Genomic DNA, 23,394 nt, shown 5'->3' with positions numbered 1-23,394 from the left:
TACAGAGATGACACAATATGAGAAGGAAGGAGGCATTAGAGCCTATCCCCCCTTAGTGACAACTTCCTGAACTCCAACCATAAATCGAAGAGTAAACTTCACCTCTATGAGAGCCTTTGTAAAGATGTCTGCAACTTGATCATCGGTTGGACAATAATGTACTTCAAGGACATGGTCATGAATGAGCTTTCTAATGAAGTGCATGTGTATTTCAATGTGTTTGTTGTGTTGATGTTGGACTGGATCTTTGCATAGTTGAATGGCACTTTGATTATCACACCAAAGTGTAGTCGGATGTTGCTACTGAAAACCAAACTCTGACAACGTCTGACGAAGCCACAGGTCTTCCTTACTAGCTTCAATGGCGCCATGATACTCTGCTTATGCTAAAGAAAGAGAAATGACACTTTGTTTCTTGCAAGCCCATGTAATAGGTCCAGAACCAAGAGTGAAGATATAACCTGCAGTAGATTTCCAATCATCAGGGTCACTAGCCCAATCAGAAACAGTGAAACCAACCAATAGAGGAAATGCTTCTGCACTGTAATGAATCCCAAACTGAACTGTACCTCGAACATAACGAAGTATTATTTTATCTACTTTCCAATGAATTTCATGTGGGTTTTTCATAAACCAAGCAACAAGGCCAACAATAAAGGAAAGGTCAGGATGGGTATGGGTCAGATACAAAAGTTTTCCAACAAGCTGATGATATAAGGTAGCATCAACTTCAGTAGAAGTACAAGTGACTGAAAGTTTGGCTCTATACTGAAAGGGAGAAGGGGTTGGCTTACAGTCTTCCATGTGAAAGTGGCATAGAAGATCACAGGCATACTTGGATTGGGAAAGGGAAATACCTTCTTTGGATTGCATGACTTGAAGACTAAGAAACTAATGCATTTGTCCTAAGTCTATCATTTCAAATTGATTTTTAAGGCTGGACTTCACATGGTTTATAAGGTTGGGATCACTACCAGTAAGGATAAGATCATCAACATAAAGAACAATAATGATAAGAGACTTACCCACTTTCTTGGTGTATACAATATTGTGAGAATGACACCTAGAAAAGAAGTATCTAAAATAAAGTTATCCATTTTGGCATACCAAGCCCGAGGGGCTTGCTTGAAACCTTAAAGGGATTTCTTAAGCCGACATACAAGGCTGGAGTGTGTTTGTATAAATTCAGGAGGTTGTTCCATTTATATTTCTTCATGCAAGTCCCCATGCAAGAAGGTGGATTTAACATCCATCTGGTGGACTTCCCATTTGAAAGAGGCAGCAAGGGAAAGAAAAAGGCAGATAGAGTTCATTTTGGAAATAAGGGAGAAGGTTTCAGTATAGTCAATGCCTTCAACTTGTGAAAAATCCTTAGCAACAAGACGAGCTTTATGTTTATCAACTTTTCCGTCTCATCCAAACTTGGTTTTGTAAACCCATTTGCATCTAACAAGTTTTCGTCCCTTTGGAAGAGGTACAAGGTTCCATGTATCATTTGCCAATAATGAATGATATTCTTCATTCATAGTTGCGTCCTAATTTGGATGGCCTGAAGCTTCTGCAAAGGTGTCAGGATCATAATTCCCTAAAACTTGAGCCAATAAAGAAGAGGCTATATCAAACTGAGAACGTGTACAATGTTGATCTGTATGATCACCTGCAAGAGCACCTGCTGCTTCCTGAGTAGCAGGGACCCATTTGGGAAGATGAGGAGCTGAAGGAGGATCCCGAGAAGGTGGGGGGGGGGGATTGTCATCCTCACTTTCATCATATGAAGAAGAAATATTTGCAAAATTAGAAGGGATAGAGAGAGGTGGCACATCCGCCGAACTAGGCTCGTAGGCCGATATATTTTCAACAAACTTTACATCTCTTCTAATGATAACACTTTTGGATTTTGGTTGAAGAAGTATATATCCTTTGACATCTTTAGAATATCCAACAAAAATACATTTTTCACTCTTAGGTTCTAAGGCTTTATGTTTCTCATCTGAAATATGGGCCCATGCTTCACTTCCAAAAACACGAAAGTTACTTACATCTGGTTTAATTAAGCTCCATGCTTATTTTGGATTGATATTCTTTAAAACCTTAATAGGAGTGCAATTTACTACATAATTTGCGCAGATAATTGCTTCTGCCCAAAAATTAAGACTAAGTCCTTTAGATTGAAGCATACAACTAGCCATTTCCTTTAAGGTGCGATTCTTCCTTTTAGCTACACCATTTTGCTGTGGAGTATATGGAACAGTATGTTGCAATTGAATTCCATGCTCAATGCGAAAGTTGATGAATTTTTCTCTAAGGTGGCCCTGGCTCTGAATCTTCACACAAAAAGAAATACACCCATCTTATTCAAATGACACCCTGATGGCAAGGTCAAAGTTCACTAGAATGAGGTCTTGGGGTTCATATCTCACAATGTATCCTCTTTTGACATTCTTTTTCATCTCTTGAGTGTCCATGGTTGTATGTGCAAAATTACAAACTTCTTCAAACAGTGTGCAACATTATTCAACGGTGAAGTTTGCAGCAAACTGGAAAATGGTAAATGCGCAATGAACATGACAAATGCACAACAACAATGACTAGGGTTTGTTTGGGAAGCAACAACAAGGAATTAATTAGTGTCACTCCACTAAAAATCAAGGAAAGGGTATGTATGGCTCACAACAATACTGAATGTAGAAGAATAATGGATTTTATACATAGCGAGAGGTAGCAAGAGCTTTTCACAACAAAGCACACAACAGTCGTAGCTTAGGATGGTTGGAGGGAATAATAAGATCTCCAATCAGTTTGATAAGATGAACTAAGGAAAACACAACATAAAAAATCTCAGAAAAAATGAGAGAAACCCTTGTGACTGAACTGATGATTTGTTGGAATGTGCAGTGGGTTCCTTAGTTACGCATTAGACTCCAATCTTTCTCGGCAATTCCCAATGGAAAATAGGAACGTTCCTCTTCTCGTCCTCCAAAGTGTTGCAGGGTAGATGATAGCTTTGAATGTCTAAAATGAAAGTGAAAAGGAACTTTTATAGCCTTCACACGCTTCAAATATCTTCTTTTGAAGTAATGATGATCCACTTCTAGATGTGAAATAATGGCAACATGACATGAATAACCATAATTGATTCCCATATCTGACATTTCTCAACTAACTAACTCATGATGACCAAAATATTTCATGATGTGACCTTTTAATACTCTTTCATAGTGACCAATGACCCCTTATGGCTACCCTTTTAATGATGATCCTTCATGACATTACACTTTGGATTTTAGCAAATAGACCCTTTTGACTTAAAAAATTTACACGACACCCAATCCAAATCTAGACCTCTTATTCATAACAAACCCCTTTAAACCATAATACTCATGAAAATCAAGACTGACATTTACAAATTGACCTCAAATCAATAGAAAAACTAAAATGACTAAGATTCCTATAATATAGGACCCTAACATAGGATCCAGTGGGGATGACATCCTCCCTGCGAGGTGCCAAGAACACTGTAGACCATGTGCCTATCCATTGTGTGCTTTATTGCCTCTTAACAGACTAAGACTAACTTAACTAACTATGAATTTTTCATTACATATGGTAGCATCTCATCGGAACCTTAGTTACTTCACTTCAGGCTTCAAATTTTGATGACAACCACGCACACCTTTAGTACTGAAAATTAAAATGGCATGTATAATGGTGTGTTCAGAACAATTGAATTCAAATAAAATAATGCTTGATAAGCCTGGCATTAACAATCCCTCCACCGAGTAATTCCCATGTCAAGTCTTTCAGCAGGTAGGCATTGTTCCCATGGAAAGCTGAAATTTTAAAAAGCCCTTCCAAAGATTTTCAAATTTTTCTATGCTTACCCTTCCCTTTGTTTCTAGCATCCCATTTCAACACAACATCATCAATATCAAAATCATCATCTTTTATCCTTTTATGATGAATCTTCTTAATGTTGTCCTGGATCAACTGAGTGATATTATAGATCTCTTGTCTAGTCTGTTGCAACTGTATCATCTGGTTAATCCTCTTATGCATATCATTTGGTTCTACCTCTGTTTCCTGAAATAATTTCATTACTAGAACCCCTAGGGAAGTAGGAAAGACAACATCAACTCCATAAACCAATTTGAAGGGAGAATTCCATTGTGCAAAAGTTGATGAATTTGTTGTTAACATATTCTCTGCCATTATCATATCTTAGCTTAAGAATTCGATGTCCATATTGTTTCTCAACAAAGGCCTTAAAGGCCAAGTACATGTTAAATACTTCACTCTTGAGTTTTAAGAAGTATACCCAAGTGCATCTAGAGAAATCATCAATGAAAGTTAAGAAATACTTGTAGCCAGAGAATGAAACAACTGGAAGTGGACCACATAAATCACTATTCACAAGTTGTAAAGGGGCTGAGGCATGCTAAGAGGCACGTTTTTCAAAACTACCCCGATGATATTTTTCAAATACACATTCGGAAGAAACACCATCTCTGCAAGATACCATCGGAAGACCTGCCACCATATTTTCTTTACATAGATTTTGAAGGGAGTAATAGTTTAAGTGACTAAATCGCTCATGCCAAAGTTTGATCACTTCATCATTATGAGAGACAAATACTGAGGGAAGAGTTGATGACCCAAAGTTGTTAAACTTATACAACCTTGTAGAATCATTAACGATGCCAGTAGCTAAAATATGTCTAGGATCTCTTAGGTCCTTAATTACAACATCATGAGGTGAAAATTCAACAGTTTTACCTTCACCTGAATAAGTTATTTGATATACAGATAGAAGGTTGCAGGATAAGGTAGGAACACATAATACATCATTAAATTGACCATTGTCTAAATGAATAGTTCCAATCCTTACAACCTAAGAGATCTATCATCGCCAACATAAATATTTTTGGTGTTACAATCATTTAAAGAAGAAAACATGGCTTTGTTTTTGGCCATGTGATAAGAAGCTCGAGATTCAATGAGCCACTCATGAGAATGAGAAGAAGAAGATACATTTAGTTCATAACCAAACCGAGATGCTTGACAACCACATGCAGAAAGTGTTATTCCTAAATATGAAGTTGAAGTTGAAGAGTGCTCCAAATGGATGTTATGCTTCTTCGTTGCTACTTCCAAGGCTTCCATCTTCTTAAAGCATTTGGATTCTAAGTGGCCATTACAATTACAAAAGTTGCAATGTCTATCAGTGTTCTTCCCTTTTTTTTTATTTGCCTTATTATTTTTTTGAATTCATTTTTCATTTTGAGATTGAAATTGCTTAGGACCCTTTTTTGGTTTAGGACCATTCTTTTTAGTATGCTGCTTCTTAGGATTCTTTGAACTTGGTTGCTACTGGGCTGCTCGGTTGCTAAGGCTTTCTTAGAAGAGTTTCCAGTATTAAGAAGACCAAGATGTAAGGGTTTTTCTTGCTCTCTTATTAAAGAATCACAAAAGGCATCAAAAGAGGGGGACTTATGGTCTTGTCCTTGAGAAATAAAGGCTCCTCTACTAGAATGGAAGATAACAAACACAAAGTAGGCTGGTTCTACCTTAGTAAGAATTGAATAGATAAGGATACCATCTTATTTATTAACCTTAACACCTTTCAAGAGAAGTCTAAGGGTCTTGAACTTGGACAAAAAATCTTCAATGGAAGAAAAATGATTGAGGTCCAACGTATGTAACTCATTTTCGAGTTGATGGGCTCTAATTTCATTTTTAATTCCAAAAAAATTATTGAGCTATTTCATTGCTTCATCAAGGGTATCAATTTATGCGATATGGAAAAGTTATGGATAAATAGACATCTATCAACCCACATGCTTGATCTTACTTATTTTCCCATTTGGCTTGCTTATCTTCATCTAGGTGTAGACTCTTGGCCTGATACTATTCTATAAAGACCTTTACTTCTAAGTAAATCCACAATGTGGGATAGCCATTGGAAGTAATTGGTGCTGTTAAGAATAACTAGGCATGGAATTTCCATTTTAAAAGAAACCGAAGTTGTATATGTTGAAACTAAGTGTTCCAATGGAAAGATCTCAAAAAATTAGGCCGATTAAAAAAAACAGCTCTGAAAACGGCTTCCAAATAAAGAAGTTATGGCTTTTTGAAGAAAAGTTGTTGAAGATGCTGATGAACTACGTGAATGTTGAGAAGTGAATGATAATGTTATATTTAAAAAAAATCTCCCCATTTCCAAACTTAATCTAAATAGCTCACTTAAAAAAAAAGATTACTTTATGTGATCCATTTTTATAAATAAGTGAAAGTCACTTTTACAATGGTACTTTATGAGCCATCCACTAAATTGTAACTTAAATAAAAGATAAAATGACTTTAGAATTATAAGTGACTCACTTTTTATAATGGTTGTAGAAATTCTCTACAAACTTGGCTTTGATACCATGTAGAAAATCTGATGTAGGTTAATCCGATAATGTAATATAAATCAAAGCAGAATACTATAACCTACTTCTATTATCAATTTGCGGAAGCTTAAAGATCGAGCTGAACAATATAACCAAAAGAAGAAGAATCAATGCACAATACACATGAAAATACTTTGGGGAAAGCTTCAGCTAAAAACCCCACAGTATTGTATTATCATACAGGTGGAAATACATAGGAATTATACAAAACCTTAGCTCTCAGTACAATCCTCACAGATGCTCACAAGCAATCTTGGCTTCTCCCCATCCTTCCTCTCTGCCCTCCAACCTCCTATTTCCTTGCGTTGTTCCTTGTGGATGATCTTCACCTCACCAAGTGGAAAACCTGTCTCACACACTGTCAGAACTACGCAATCCTCAAGGAATGATTCCTTGACTGCATGCATGAGTTTTCTTTATAAGGAAACACATGCAACTGATAGTACACTATCCTTGACTTTAATCTCAACTGGGTCTTTCTCGGAATAGACATGCATGAGTTTCTGATGAGGGAATCTTCAGTTAACTGGAGTAGCACTAGTTGGATGCAAGCATGCATCAATTGACTGTTAACTCACCATTAGTTCCTCAAACAGTTTGGAACTAATTTAATTGGACTTAACTCAGTAAACTGAGTTAACTAATTACAACTCAAATATAACTCAATCTTATCTCCTTAATTTAAGGGATAACTCTTGCAGGACTTCAGAAAGACTTCTAACTTGAATTTCTCAAACTAATTAATTTGAAACAAAACAATTAATTATTTCCAAGTAGCTGTTAAGACTGAATTCTATTTTAATTCACAATTTAATTCAAGGACAAATTAAATTGGAATATCCTTGTTGCCATATTTCAACAATGGGTGAGAACACTTTTACATAAAGTAACTGTAAAACATAAGTTACATGTACTTTTTGAAAAAGTAACTCAACAATAAGAAAGACTTGAACTCAAGACCTCTATTCTCATATCGTAACTTTGGACCAAGTGAGATAATTTAAAAGGTTAGTAATTTTTGGAAAGGAGGGTTTTTTTTTCTTTGCTTACTGAAGCTTTGGAGTGCGTGCTTACTTGGAAAACCTTTTTTTGCCTACAAAACAAAAAAACAAACACACAACCCAAAACGAACAAGCAAAATAAATCCAAGCCTTACGACTTAAAGTTAGATTTGATCAGAAACTACATATTTTATTCAATGTTTTTGATTTTCCGAGATCACACTAAGGCGCAGTGGAAAAAAGCATACGCATGAGAAAAATCCTTTCTCTCTGTTTCTGGTTTGCCCATATTGCACAAAGTCGTGGGGCAAAGAGAATACGCAGAAATGAAAGGTATAGATCCGGTAAATAATTTTTTTATAGAGGAATATAATCCAAAATAAATAGAGAGATAAATAACTATAACTGCAAATAGATACTGTATACCTCAAGATCTTAAAAATGGCGTAGCTAGGTCTACCAAAAATATTTTCGCGTCAAACAAAAGGGGTTCCTCACTGGAACAAATGCTCCTAACACAATAGAGTAGTTTTCTCAGCCCAAAAGTGACTAGAAATAGTAGATCTAGGAAACGACAATCAGATGCAGTTGTACCAGCTTCGGATTTGGATCAACAATAGATGCGGCCCTCGAATAGCTCTGATACCATGTAGGAATTTATAGGGTAAGTTCCTTGGATAGAACTCCAAATGACATTGCTCACAAACAGATCACATATCAGTACATTGGTATTCTTGACGTGGTTAAAACCATTAAAGAGGGAAACAATCCACGACCTAAGTCAACACAACCACTTCATGCAATTTATTAATGTAAAAGAAATAAAATTTACATAAGCGTCTCTCATGAACGGTCACCTAACAAATGACCCTCCATGCTCTTTAAATAGAGATCATGGACCAATTGGGTGTTAAGCCATAGATCAAGTGTCGGTAATACCAAGGAGAGAATGAACCGTCAGATCACTTTATGTCTAGAACATATCGTGACCGTCCGATTGTAAGTTACAAAAAGTACACACTAAAGAAACACACTTTACCTAAATATACACTAGACCAAGTTATACTTAATTATTTCCTATGTGTCGAAATATTCTAACAATTGTTAAATTACTTGCATTTATATGTCAATCGGCATACGCGAACTTGTGAAGTACACTACATCGTACATGCTAGGAGATTAGCTTTCAATATTTATGCATAACTGAAATGAATTGGAAACTTCAAAAGGAAATTAGATTCTTTAATATAAACTATGAAAGTACTAAGTTTTTGGAAAGGAAATTAATGTTAAACTAGAAAAAAACATAAAGATTATTGATCTAAGAAAACATGAGATTTTATCCTATGAAAGCATGGAGATTTTTTTTATAAAACTTACACACTTTAATATATGGAATCATGAACATTTTTTTTTCTCAATTGGTCTACTCCTATATTGATACAAAATGATATTACAGAGAGGCCGAGGCCGCGAAAGTTTTAGCCATGGAGTTGGCATTCTTACAAAAAACTCTTAACATGCCAAACAAAGAACCTACATAATGACTTGCATCAGGATTTGTTGTCTCGGACAACATAAGATTCCAAATCTTGACAATGACCATACCAAAATTGATCCAAACAGCGACTAGAAACTGACCCATACAGTGACCAGGACTGACTTGCGCACAGCTAGTACTTGGACAAGTTCCACCATAAGCATAGACTTTAACAGACACCGGCATATGAGAAAAACACTACCTCATAGTAGAGACCGACATGTAGAATTGACAGAGACCAGAATCAGCGAAGTTACAAGCATCTTTCTTTGCCAACTGACCAAAAAAAAGACCGTAGGCGCAGACAAGTTCATTCATCTTCCGAGGTTGATGGCTGTTCTTCAACAATTCTGCACCCAAAATGATCTGAGTCTTTGGAATCAGAATGATGGGCCACAGAACTTGAAGGGTCACCTCCCGCGGGCGCGCTGGGGCCGACATCTGCATTTGTCTTCATAGTGTGCAAACCACCTGAGTCTTGGCGCTGGGTAACGTGCTGGTTAACCATCCTCTGCTGCAGGGGAGCCTCAGGATTAACCTCCCTCGAGCTTACCGCTGCCTCACACATTTCGACAGAGACTGAAACAATAAAAGATGAATTTCCCAGTGAGCAAGGAATGCGAAAACGGGCAGTGTGCGTATGAGAATGATGCGAGCAAACTTCAGCTGTTGCTTGCCCCCTTCCTCTGCCCTTCCGCTTCTAGTAGCCGGGTATCTGTTGCAACAGAACTCCAAAGCGTCCGAGGAAGGTTCCGAGGTGGTAGAAGATGACTGGCGGGAGCCACGACCGTGATAACTGCCCCGTCTGCATCCCATTCTGGGTCGTTCCCTTGGCATTCTGTGACGAGCGGGACCGGCGAGCACAGAGGGAATGACAGGTGAGCGCTTGAGGAACAAGCACACCGTGTAAAGAGGAAACTGAGCACACTAAACTTTATCAACGCCTTGAATCAGAGCTGATGGAAGGCGGAGGTTGGAGTTAGCGGATGAGGTGCAGCAGGGAGCTGCAACCTTGCTGAGTCTGGAAGCGCGTGGAGGAGAGACCTGATGGAAGAATAACCCAAGCGCCATTGCAAATAAAACTAACTCCGGGAAGGGCAGCATTAACACTGCCATTAATGGGTTTGTGCGAGACTATGTTGCCCACCCGGGAGCGTAACATTTGGCGCTTGTGGATGGCCACGCGCCCACCCTCCACGCCGGATTCGTACCTCTGAGCCAGCTATTCACCCGCATCCGGGGGGAATCATGAACTTTTTAATCTAAGAAAGCATAAACATTTAATCTATAGAAAGCATGAGCTTTTAATCCATGATAAGCATAAACAATTAATCTATGTAAAACAAACCATTCATGATAATATGAAAGAAATGGAAAACATCTATACTATTCTCACAGATCTACAAGGGGCCCTCTTGAGGACTGCAAGGTGTTGAAAAATCAGATCAAGAGAAGAGATTTAAATCACTAATTTCATTCAGAGCTACACCATATTAAAAGAAATTACATTCAATGAAAAAAAAATAGAGTTCTTCTCCTTCAATAACCAACAACAATTACAAACTAAGATCATCCTTGACATCTCTGATCATCCCCCTTCTCATCAAAGAGACTGCAATTTATAGAATTTTGAGACAATTAACAAACTCAAAATTTCTTGCTTAAGTTTTGGTCATGAGATCAAATCAAATAAAATTTCATGGATTTTTGGATCAAAGATCATCCCAGATCTGATCAAACTTATCTCTATGCCACAAATTTGCTAAAGAACAACTCATTTAGGCCTTTTTGTTGACTGTGCATTGAATTAAAAATTGAAAAATCGTATATCCATGTAATCTGCAAAATAGGCTCCAAAGAACTTCGAAAATCTCTCAAATGGTAACAAATTTGAGAAAACTACTCACTAACAACCCAATTGGGTCCATGTTTTTGTTTTCTGAAATTCACTTTCATTTGCTCATAAAACGTGTTTGAAGTTGACAATCAAAACCGTTGTGCTTTTCCCTTGATTTGATGCTGGAGGTCCATGAGGTCGAGTTGAGTGGAATTTGACCAATAAAAATCCAGATTGGAGGTTCTAGAAACCAATTCCAAGTGTCATATTTCCTTCTAGAGTGGTGCTACTACCTCAACCATGGAGATAGCTACGTAAACTTGACAAAATTGCAACAACTTGAACTTGCTAATTTGTCATTAGTAAAACCATGCAAAATTCTTCTTAATTCATTAAAAATAATGGAAATAATAATAATAAACTATGTAAACATGTATGTGGGAATTTGGTACGTTTATGAAGAAATGTGGTTAAAAATGATGATAATGGGTGAATGGAATGATGTGAAAATGGATGGTTTCATCAACAAAATCATGACAAGTTGGAGGCCTAACACATTCATTAGCTCGAAAGAAATTTTTACATACATGAATGTCCCCCATGGCATAGTGAAAGCAATTTTATCCCGATCATCCAGATGTACTAGAATCTGATTGTATCCGGAGAAGCCATCTAGTAATGAAATCCTCATGGAACCAACTACCTGCTGCAATATGTGATCCATTTTTGACAAGGGGTAATTATCTTTAAGAGACACCTTATTAAGGTTTCTAAAGTCAACACATAGTCTTATCTCTCCTATCTTCTTCCTTATTGGGACTAAATTTGACAGCCACTTGGAAAACCTTAAAGGGACAATAATCTTTGCATCAAATAGTTTTCTTACCTCCTTCTCATTAAGGGGTAACAAAACAGATTTGATTCTCCTCAGCTTCTTCTTAAAAGGTTTATGACCTTCCTTGATAGGAATGGTGTGCTGGATAATGCTCATGTTATAAACTTTTAAGTCCTCATGCCCCCATGCAAAGACATCAAAATACTCTCTCATAAGATCAATATATTTATGCTTTTCTTCATGACCTAAGGATTTAGAGAGCTTTACAATTTTAGGTTTGTCCTCTGTTCCTATTGTGCAATATTCCACCCCAACCTCAGTAAGAAGTATTTTAGGCTTATGAGACACTTCAATGTATACTATATTCTTGTCGATATCTTCTCTGATTTAATTTATGTAGGCTTCCAATTCATCTTTGTCAAAACCATTTTCTTCATCAATGTGTAGATTTGAAAATTTTCCTTTCATTTGCAGAAAATTGTCCAGTTGTTTATCACTATCAAAGACTTACCAATACCTTATATTGTCTGGGAAACATGGCCTATGTCTAACCTATATCTCATACTTTCTATTGGGATGAATAAGGATTTCAAAATCACATGCAGAGGTGGATAATGCATCATCTATTTCATTCTGCCTTCGAGGAATGAAGAACAAATTGTATTATGGAAAACATTTCAGAAAATCCAAGACAACATTTCTATAAGCCCTCATTCTAGGGTGCTTGGTTTGATACTCACCTTTAATTTTCTTAACGATCAATTCTGAGTCCCCATGGACTGAAATCCTTTTGGCTCCTAACCTCTTCAACACTTTCAGTCCAAAAATTAGTGCCTCATATTCAACAACATTGTTTGTGCATTCGAAAGCAAGCTTATAAGAACACAACTTTGATACACCCTTTGATGGAATAATCACCCACACGCCATCTCCAACACTTTCTCTGCTTGATTCTCCATCAAATTACATGTTCCAGAGCTCTTCCTCTTCTGACTTGTTTTCAAATTATTTCTTCTGCAACTCATTTCCATTTTCTTCTGACAAGATGACCCCATTTTGACTGTTTTCCTCCAAACATAAATCGTTGTACAATATGAAGGAATCTAAATCATAATGTACATAATAAATAGGATAATTATTTGGTTTATCTTGACTACTTACCATGTATTTCATTAGAGTTTCCTTGTACAACTTCCTTGGCTCTCCAAACACTGGGATAGTATCATATGACATGTACATCTGTAGACAACCCTTCAATTTTGCACCCCATGATCTCGATAAAAGCATACCATATTTTGGAGGAATGTCAATGACAATTACATCCATAACTATACTATTAGTTGGAAATTGAGTAACAATGACACATACATCTTTAATCAAACCCAAGCATTTCACCTTACTTGAATCAAAAGAGAAAATATCTTTGTAAGGCCTTGTAATATCTAAACCAATCTTTTCCATGACAACCTTCGACATTAAATTGTGTGATGCACTTGAATCTAACATGGCATTGTGTAGGATCAAATTACATATATTGCTACTCACATAGAATGATGGCACATTTCCATCTTGAGAACCTTCTTGAACTTCTGGACCAAACAAAAGCTTAGGATGATCATCATTCAAATTCACAGTACTTGAAACATCTCCAAATTTTAATGCATTGATAATATTATATCTGTATACTCAATTCTTGATCAGTTCAATAAATGGGATATAAATTTTGACTTTTGATTTCTCATTTTCTAAATTGAAATATGATTGACCCTTTTATACCTCTTTGGTGGCTGCATCTTTCTTTTTAGGAATTTCCTTTGGAGGATCAACTTTCTTCTGGCTTGAAGAAGGTGCATCAACTTGGGCTTTCTTCGGAGGATTAACTGATGCCTTTCTATTTCTAAAATTATACTATTTTTGTACCTCCAAAATCACATTTTGATATCCCTTCTTGTACTCTTCTGATTCCGTAGATCTGACATCTTTCCATGATTATGAGTACAAATCTTGCTCTTTTGTTAAAAAGATGGTGTCCTTTGTTTCACCAAAATAATGAATGTGATCTTTAACATGATATTAATATTCTTCTGTCACTTCCTCCTCTTCTACATAGTTCTCTTGAAAAGGAGTTATGATATGTTGTTAGTCTGTTGGATTTCTCTGCTCCCTTTGCTCAATTTGAATCTGTTTCCTTCTGAAATTAGGATTTCTGATTTGAGGACCTCCCTGTGGTTCTCTTATAACAATTCTGTCTCCCAGAGTCATTCTCTCCATCATATTGTCCATGGACTTCACCAAAGTGTCCAATTTAACATCTGATGATGTAGAAGGCTCCTCCTTGAGAGTTACCCTCTTTTCAATCTTCATCTTGGATTTCTTGGCCAACAAGTTAGCTTCTACATTGACAACATTCTTCTGCATGTCTTCCAAGGTAGCTGGATTTCACTCCCTTAGTTGGTAGGCCATCTTAGCATCAAATCCATCTGGATAGTGAAGTAGGTCCAATCCTGGGGGAGACTTTATGTCTGCAGGGATGGAATTGTAAACCTTATTGAATCTGGTTGAGAACTCTTGGACTGATTTTCTCGAAGCTCTCTTCAAGTTTTCATACTTAGCTAATGTTTGAAGAGGGTTCTTTTTTAATTCCAACTTGGCAAGAAAACTTCTTTCAAGCTATTGGAAACTAGTAATACTTGCAACTGGTAAACCTCTGTACCACTTCTTGACTTCTCCAAAAAAAATCTAAGCAAACAGTCTCATTTTAACATCATTAGGGTCAACCTCTTCTAGATCTATAAGATCGCTCATCTTATCAAGATGTTGTTGTGCTATCAAATCCCCTATACCATCAAACAAAGGCAACTGTTGAGCATAGTTTTGTGGCATATCATGTAGTTGACCTTGTAAATCCAATGGAGCATAGAGAAAAGCCATGATTGTAGTGTGAGATGTGGTTGTACAAGTTGTTGTACTTGATGATGATGAAGAAGAAGAAGAAGAAGAAGGTAGGTAAATAAAGGAGAAGAAGATGTTGGAACAATCTGTTAAAATATATGTGACTTCTCAGCAACCTCGTGCAGTTGATTAACCAAGTGCTCAAGCTTATGAAATTTCTGTAAAATGTTTTTATTAGATTTTGAAACACCAATTTTATGAGATGAGATATATGGTTTTATTTTATACTCATCAATGATTGTCTCAAACACAAAAGATTCAGATTTGGATATGAAAATACATTTCCCAAATGGCAGATCAATTTAAATGTCTTCAACTATTACAATACTCTAAGGAAGGTTGTAAGATTTCTCTAGAGGGTTGTTACTTGCTTCACCTTCTTCAAACCTCTTCTTTCTAAGAAATTTCTCAGGGTCACTTACAATTTCAGAGGGATCAAGATCTGGACGTGATCTTGTGTGGATCTTTCTACAAGCCAAAATTTTCAAGCAGTCTGATTACAGTTGGGTCTAAACACAACTTTTCGGTGAAGATTCAACCTGATTGATACCTAACTCACTGTCACCCATAGAAGCTAGAATTAATCTTTCTAAACAAAGGTTTTTCCAGGGAAAATTTAGCCTTCATTTCCCCAACAATGGAACCGAACCAAAATTTTAGCACTGTGTAATTTCCTTTAGGCTGAGAAAGGAATACAAAGGTAACCACATACCACTTTTAGGTTAGAATCTAACAGCTGTAGCCTTCAAGAGGTCTCTCTCACTAGGGTTTTCTCAATCAATTAGCTGACTGAATGATTCAGATCTTAGGCTAGTTCTTGAGGACAAAAAGAAATAGAATTGTTTAATGTTTTGCTGGTAGGTGTGAAGATGGATCTATTGGGCATGGAATCACTCAATTCATGTTTTCAGTGAATAGGTGGGACAATGAAGGGTTCTTGTAATAGGAGAAAGATAGGTAGCCCTTCTAATGTTTTGATAAAGTTCGTTGTAGGAAGGTGAGTAGCAGAACAATGGACAAATGACATATAAATTATCTAACTAAAGGACGAATTTCACATGTCATTTAAGAGGAAAAACAAAAATTGTTTAGCAAACTAAAAATAGAGCACTGCAATAGTGAATTCTGAGATATTTCTTTGTTTATATAAACAAGAAGACATACATTCATGGCATAATGATTTCAAACAGGAAGCTTACATCACAGAGAAACACATTGTAATTCCCTACTTAATCTTATCATGCAAATTTTATTAGTGTTTAAATTACCTGAAAATATTGCTTTATAATTATCAAGAAATATTGGTACATACCTACGTTGTTGAAACTGTAAATTTATTATTGATATAAATGTTATTATTGTTATTATTCAATTCCCAACTTATCTTCCAATTTAAATATCTTATTCCCAAAATGTCTTCTCAAAATCTCTTTGGGAGAAGATATGGTACTATCAATTAATTACCAAATTATATATCCATATCTTATCCCCAAAATGTCCTCTCAAATTTACTTGGGAGAAGATATGGTAAGAAAAGTCAAATGAAAGGAGGAGGGGGTAGTTATGACATTAATGATAGGTGGTTGAGGTGGATGGGAGGAAGAGGCATAAAAAGGGAAGGATGATGAGAGGAGGGGGGTCCTTGGTCTTGGTTTTGGTTGTGGTGTTTGAGGATTTTGTTTTGGGAGGAAGGTGGAGAAAAGAGAAGGAGAGTGTTTGTTTAACTTGGACACACTACTTCTGGTTGGACTTGGGCTCGGAGGGCTAGGGAACCTGTGGAGGTTCCCTGGGCTAGGAAATACTTCCTAGTTGGCTGGGAGGTAAATCCAGTCGGGTAGTCAAGAGGAGCATCCCAACAGAGTCAGGAGCTTAGGAGCACCTCAACTAAGCTATTGGAACATGTATTCCTTTGTTTATTGATTACATATGTAAATGGTTGCAATGAAATTCTTACTTATTTAATTTGTGGTAAATAAATTTTAGTGGTATATTATCATCAAATAAATGTTTAGATAGAAGTAAGTTATTTCCCATTTTATTGTATTTAAAAATTAGAGAAATTTAGTTTTTAGTTAGAGGACCCTAGGAAAGAGCCTCACACGTGGTATCAGAGCCAGGTTCAAAATCTGGACCCAAAACCCACTAAACCCAAATTTCTGCTATAAGAGCTTGTAACCCTCATAATTACTTGTAATCCTAATATATATATATATATATATATATGAACACACACACACACACACACACACACACACATATAACAATTTGTTTTAGATTGAAAATGATACGTCTCTTTATTGCCTTGGAAAGCAATAAAACTTGAGTAAAGACATATTAGAGTTGCATTTTACAGGCATATTAACTGCCATACGTTTAAAAAAAAATTGATGTCTGTATATGTTCCTAAGTAACCTGTGGGGAATTTCTTTCTTGAAAAAGGCTATCCTTTCAGCCTTTGATGCCGGACTTCTCTAGGTTGTATCTGAGATGAGAACCTCAAAGTCCTCCATTTCCCTGTCCAGCGATGCCTTTGAATCCATCTGCTCCTAACCGGCCTTGTGGAAGGAACTCCTTCGCCTCCATTTTCCACCAAGACAACGTCCAGTTCCACTTGCTTGTCACTGAGAGGCTTGGCTGTATAGAGGCTTTGACCATCACAAGCAGGGACAACATTGTTCACGCCCTCAGGGTACTTCTTGAATGCTTCATATAGAATCTTATATTGGAAACCCTTAGGAGGCCTCAGATCAATGGTAACATCGTAATGGAGCAACTCCTTGTTCTGAAACCGAACCCTGTAATGATTTGCCAAGGGGGAAATACACTGTCCAAAATTTCCAAAGTTGGGTCGCCTCAAAATGTTAAAATTTCCAATCAAATAAGGGGTTGCTGGAACCATTTGTGTGCCACCACCAGCCGTTGAACTGGGCATAGCCATTGCTCGTTTTCTTTTTTCACTTTCTTTCTTCACAGCTTGAGGTACAAGATGTTCGAACAATGAACGAAGTGACGCACGGTACCAGAAGTCGTGACACAAAGACAAAATTTACTAATATAACACAAATTTCACTAACAATGACTTCAGTCATTGTTCTGATAGTTGTTGAGTTTTGAACTGGAGACCAGTCTGAGACATTATTGCTAAAAGTTCTTACAGCCGTCACAAAATTTACTAAGACAATGCAAATGTCACTGGAGCGCAAAATGCATTTAATGAAGGCATTGCAATTGCATGATGTGTGGGGATGGGTTTGGAAAACCGTCTGCCTTCTTAGCGAATGAAAGGCAAGGAGGGAGTTAATGGGCCACACATAAATTGTTGTTCCTCCACCTCCTTTGCGTTGCTTCTGGTGCGCTACCAGCAGCAATAGCAGAAGAGCATTTACTACACAGGAGTACGAAAATTGATACACGAAAGTAAGTGGATGGATGGAAAGTAAGTGCCACATTTAACGCTCTAATAAATCCCACACTGCAAAAATGCAATCTTCCTAATACACTTAATTCCACTCTCCAAAATATGGAAAGTCGCCTTCATTGTTTCAACAAACTGTTACCCTTTTAATACTATTGCAAATGCTATATAAACACGATTTAGGAGTGTAGTAGGTATGTTTCGTTTTGGCCTTTACATAAATCATATGTTTTCCATAAATTTGAATATATATATATTTTAATCGGACCCCATTATTGAATGTATCTATAGTGCTTCCCTTATTTGTTGTGCGTTGTTGGGTTGCTTTGATATCTAAACTAAATTTACCAGTAAGAAATGGACTTTTGATATTCCACTAGGGAGTTGTAGGGTATTAACACCTTCTATGAGATTGATTGGTGATTATCTTAGGCATTAGAGTAGAATTTAGTTGGAGTCAAAAGATCTTGGCTGCCATCCAAGCATGGTCTATGATCAGTTTCCCAAAGGCAAAATTTGTTTTTTCCCAACTTTGTCAAGATATTCTATGAAGTCAAGTGTATCAACTGACATGGATTCAATTGAATGGAGTTGTCATTATCTATGTGATGTATGTTCTTTGTTCCTTCCTGTTGGCTAACATCTGTTCTTTGTTCCTTCCTGTTCATTGACATCTGTTAAAATCAGATGCTGTTTTAATGTTCATCATCAGCTTTTGTTGGAGAATTTGAGCCAACAATCCCAATTTCCTGTAATGTTGCCACAACCATTGACTTGGACATATCTGGTTGGATTCCTGCCACATAAGAATCAAATCTATCCTACATCTTCATCCAAGGATCCATGCCTAGCACTTGAAATTTCAAGCCCTTAAGATGTTGCTCCCCATTATCTCCTCCTGTCCACATGAAACTTTTCATCATCTTGCAATCGTCATCTTTAACACTAGGAACATAAGCCATTCCTTGAAGTTGTGGCCATGGGCGCTTTAACCTCAAGGGATAGGAAGGTGGGTCCATCAAGAATGTGATCAAAGGCTCAATCTCCCACAAAGATACACGGGGTTGTCTTTCACCTGCAATAGATTCATTCCAACCAACCATCACAGAGTGCCATTGAGAATTTGGCTAACGAACTAGATCCAAATCACCAATGCCAATTATAATACCCATGTTCCTATGCACACTACAGTCTTCTGTCTCAAATAACATGCGAAACTGCATCCCTGTTGAAACTCGTGTATGATAAATTGATTTTTCATACTTGGAAAGTGGTACAACAAACTCAGATGGACTTGCCCTTGGATTGTAAAATACAATGAATCGACTATTTTGTAGTAGTAGCATGAGCTGCAGCAGTAAGAACTCCAATGGGCATGCTATCACTGGAGAGAACCAATGATGGAATAACTCTATGTGATCCATTTTCTCTTTTAATGCCCAATAATAACTATCCCTTCTCATTTCTAATGAACATGACCGAGTCTCCAGCGACAAGACTCTTCGCACTTACAAACACACTCCATCCTATTGTCAATAAATGTCTCTTAGGCTGACCCCTACAGAGATTCCAAAACTTAATTCATTTTCATGCAGATCTCTTGCAATGAGCTCCTGAATGGGAGGCTATTAAGTAAAATAAAGTGGAGGAAACACTTTCTCAGCCGCACAACATGGAACTGAAAATCCACCAGGAGTACTAGTGTCAATTGTAGTTAGTGCTTTATAGAAGTAATTAATTGGTTGCTTGTTGGGTGCCCCAAGTTCAGGAACTAGACTAGACGGTTCCTTTTGTTCTTACAGGTTCAATGGCTGCAATGTAATTTGATCATATACTTCATATATCTCAACATCAGCGTGCATTGTGGCATTGTGAAGTTGGCAGATTAGTTGAGGTGGAAAGGTTGGATAATTAGGTATATGAGCATCCACTTCCTTGTTTGTAGAGGCAACCACCTGCTCACTGTGACCTAGAGGAAAATAGACCACACAACTCCCAACTGCAGATAGAGATACAAGGGGCCTGACACATCCATGCCACAACTTTGAATTAAGGCTTCTCCTTTCCCCTAAACCTTGTAGCGGTTTTGTTTCACTGTGACCACCCGTAAAACTCTATGATGTATCAGTGGACTCTCTAGGATCACAGGAAGATGTTTTAATATTTGCAGAACATGACAAAACATTGTAGGAAATATTCTTTGCATCCATCATAGGCACACGCTTGGGGATTGTCTCTATATCTTTTTTCTTGGTGTTGCATGTACCTAAGCTTGAAGGTGATGAGTATCCAGAATGACCAACACGACCCTCAAATTTGGAATGGGGTGTTTTACATCTATTTGTTTCAGGTCTGTCAACTGTGATTGTTGGGTTGTGTTATATTATTTCCACGTAGTTAACAGGGGGTTTGAGGGGTACCCGTAACCCCACTTTATGTGGTCTGGGGCAGTGCCCAGAAAAATTTTGATTTTGGACCCTATGTTAGGTTGGGTGGACCCACCTATGGTTTTGTGCATGATTTTCGCACATGTTTTTGGACGCGATGGTTTTCGGTCCATGGTATTGGATGCGATGGTTTTCGGTCCATGGTATTGGATGCTTCGGCATGTATAAATATGTATTATAACATTGAAAGGAACATAATGAAAAATCAAGCTGGTAGTCCTGGTTTTGGGATCCAGGGGAAAATATCTATGTATATGTGTTTTATGTGTTCTGCTCTCGCATTGTTTATTTTCTGTGTTTTAGAATTCATATGCAGGTAATTTTTGTACGGGGTTAAACCTACATTTGGCATCAGAGAAGTTTTGGCTTCAAGGGGACGCCTTTGTTGCTGAGGGGTTTCACTTGGGCCTGTGGTAGACCCTGTTCAGTGGGAGATCTGCGAGATCGATTCTAGTGGTGAAAGAAGATGGTGAGCAGTGGAAAGATAGAGATCGAGAAATTTAATGGTCAAAGTTTTGAGTTGTGGAAACTCAAGATGGAGGATCTATCAGTGGATCGCGGTAGATCCGGGTACTAAACCAACGGGAGTGTCCAATGAAGAATGGAAGAAGTTGGATCGGAAGGCAAAGAGCACAATACGATTGTGTGTCTCAGATTCAATATTGTTGAATGTATTAGGGGAAGCTACGACAAAGGCTTTGTGGGACAAGGTTAGGGACTTTGTACCAATCTAAGTCTCTGGTGAATAAACTGTTCCTGCAGAAAAAGATGTATAACTTGAGGATGAAAGATGGAGACTCGGTGATAGAGCATCTGAATGCGTTTAATATCGTGGTAAGTCAGTTAACATCTGTTGATATTAAAATTTTAGATGAAGATAAGTGCACCAGTTTGTTGTGTTCTCTACTAGATTCGTGGGATAGTCTAGTTATTGCAATAGGTAGCAATGCAACTCCCTTGCATTTTGATGAAATAGTCTCATCCTTGCTGACGGAGGAGATGAGACGGAAAAATATGGAGAGCCAGAATGGTGATGCCTTGTTTGTACGAGGATGGTCCCAGAACAAAAACAAAAATAAGTCATTGAGTGGGAGATCTAAATCTCCAGGAAAACCTGTAAAGGTGGTGTGCTGGAAATGTGGAAAGGAAGGGCACTTCAAAAGGGAGTGTAAATCTAAAGCTCCTGATAAAGGGAAGGGATCTGATGATGCTCCTTCTACAGAGGCGAAAACCACCTCAGATGAAGGTGGGGATGTGTACTTGGCTTCTTCAAGTACACATGTAGATCATGAGGCATGGTTGATTGACTCAGGTGCATCCTTTCACTTCACTCCCCATAGAGAATGGTTCTGCGAGTATGAGAAATATGATGGTGGTAATGTCTTCTCGGGGGATGATAGGAAGGCTAGAATCATTGGTCGTGGAAAAGTAAAGTTGAAGTTGCAAGGTGGAATTGTTAGAACACTTCCGGGTGTTCTACATATACCTGCATTGGCCAGAAATCTGATTTCTGTAAGCAAGCTGGATGATGCAGGCGTAAAAATAGTGTTCGAGAAGGATACCTGCAAGATGGTTTGGGGAGAATTGGTATTGATGCGGGGAGTTCGGACTGGAACTTTGTACAAGCTGCAAGGTAGCACTGTTGTTGATGGGTGCAACAGTTCTGTGGTTCCTAAAAGTGGAGCAGAAAATCTAGTCGTCTTTGGAGAGAGGACCATGCTGTGGCATCAAAGGCTTGGACATATTGGAGAGAAGGGCCTTCGAATACTTCATGGTAAAGGTATGGTAGGAGGTATGAGTAATAGCTCTCTGGATTTTGATTTTTGTGAAAATTGTGTATATGAGAAGCAGAATCAGGCGAGTTTCCCCTCTAGTAGTAAGAGGGCGAAACAAATATTAGAACTTGTGCACAGTGATGTGTTTGGACCTGTGAAGGTTCCATCACTGGGTAAGTCTGTGTACTATGTATCATTTATAGATGACTTCTCAAGGAATACATGGATATATTTCCTTAAGAAGAAATCTGAAGCCTTTGACAGGTTTAAAAAATTGAAGGCTCTCATGGAAAATCAGATAGAGAAGAAGATAAAGGTGCTGAGGACAGATAATGGTGGAGAGTTTTGTAGCAAGGAATTTGAAGAATTCTGTAAGAAGTGTGGTATAGCACGATAGAAGACTACTCCATATACACCTCAGCAAAATTGAGTTGCAAAAAGAATGAATAAGACATTGATGCAAAGGGCAAGAAGCATGCTCAATGGTGCCAGGTTAGGATAGGAATTCTGGGTAGAGGCGGTGGATACTGTATGTTACCTGGTCAATAGGTCACCTTCATCAGCGTTGGAGGATAAGATTCCTCAAGAGGTATGGACTGGTAAGAAACCCTCTCTTTCACATCTGAGAGTATTTGGATGTGATGCATATGTACATGTTCCAAAGGAGAAACGAACCAAGTTGGATAGTAAATCTGAAAAGTGCATCTTTATTGGGTATAAGGATGGTTTAAAGAGTTATAAGCTTTGGAACCCAGTAACAAGGAAGGTTGTGTACAACCGAGATGTGGTGTTCAGAGAGGTGAAAGATGTTATTAAACATGAAGTCCAACCAAAGGAACCTGAAAAGATAGAGTTTGAGCTAAAGGAGGAAGAATTAGACTCTACAACAAAGGAGGAATCAGAAGATGAAGAGCCGCAAACTCCTGCTGTGAGAAGATTAGTTCGAGAAAGAAAGCAACCAGAAAGGTATAGTCCATCTGCTTTTTGTTCAAATTTTTCTTTTTCTGTTACTGATGATGATCCCAGAACTGTGAAGGAAGCAGTGGATTCAGAGGATGGAAAACTCTGGAAAGAGGCCATGGTTGATGAAATGGCATCTTTGCACAAAAATGAGGCTTGGGATCTGGTGGAGTTGCTGGCTGG

At 37.7% G+C, this 23,394-nt stretch overlaps 1 pseudogene; it reads right to left on the bottom strand.

Annotated features, from left to right (window-relative positions):
* Positions 1-18,724: 18,724 nt before the first annotated feature.
* On the bottom strand, positions 18,725-19,891 carry LOC149239827 (auxin response factor 17 pseudogene; annotated as a pseudogene).
* Positions 19,892-23,394: the final 3,503 nt, after the last annotated feature.

The sequence above is a fragment of the Pinus tabuliformis genome, chromosome 8, assembly GCF_031772625.1.
Source record: "Pinus tabuliformis cultivar Carrire ecotype Pingquan chromosome 8, CPIR1, whole genome shotgun sequence".
Taxonomy (NCBI): Eukaryota; Viridiplantae; Streptophyta; class Pinopsida; order Pinales; family Pinaceae; genus Pinus; species Pinus tabuliformis.
Note: the sequence above shows the minus strand (reverse complement) of the source record. Positions and strands in the feature narration are given on the sequence as shown.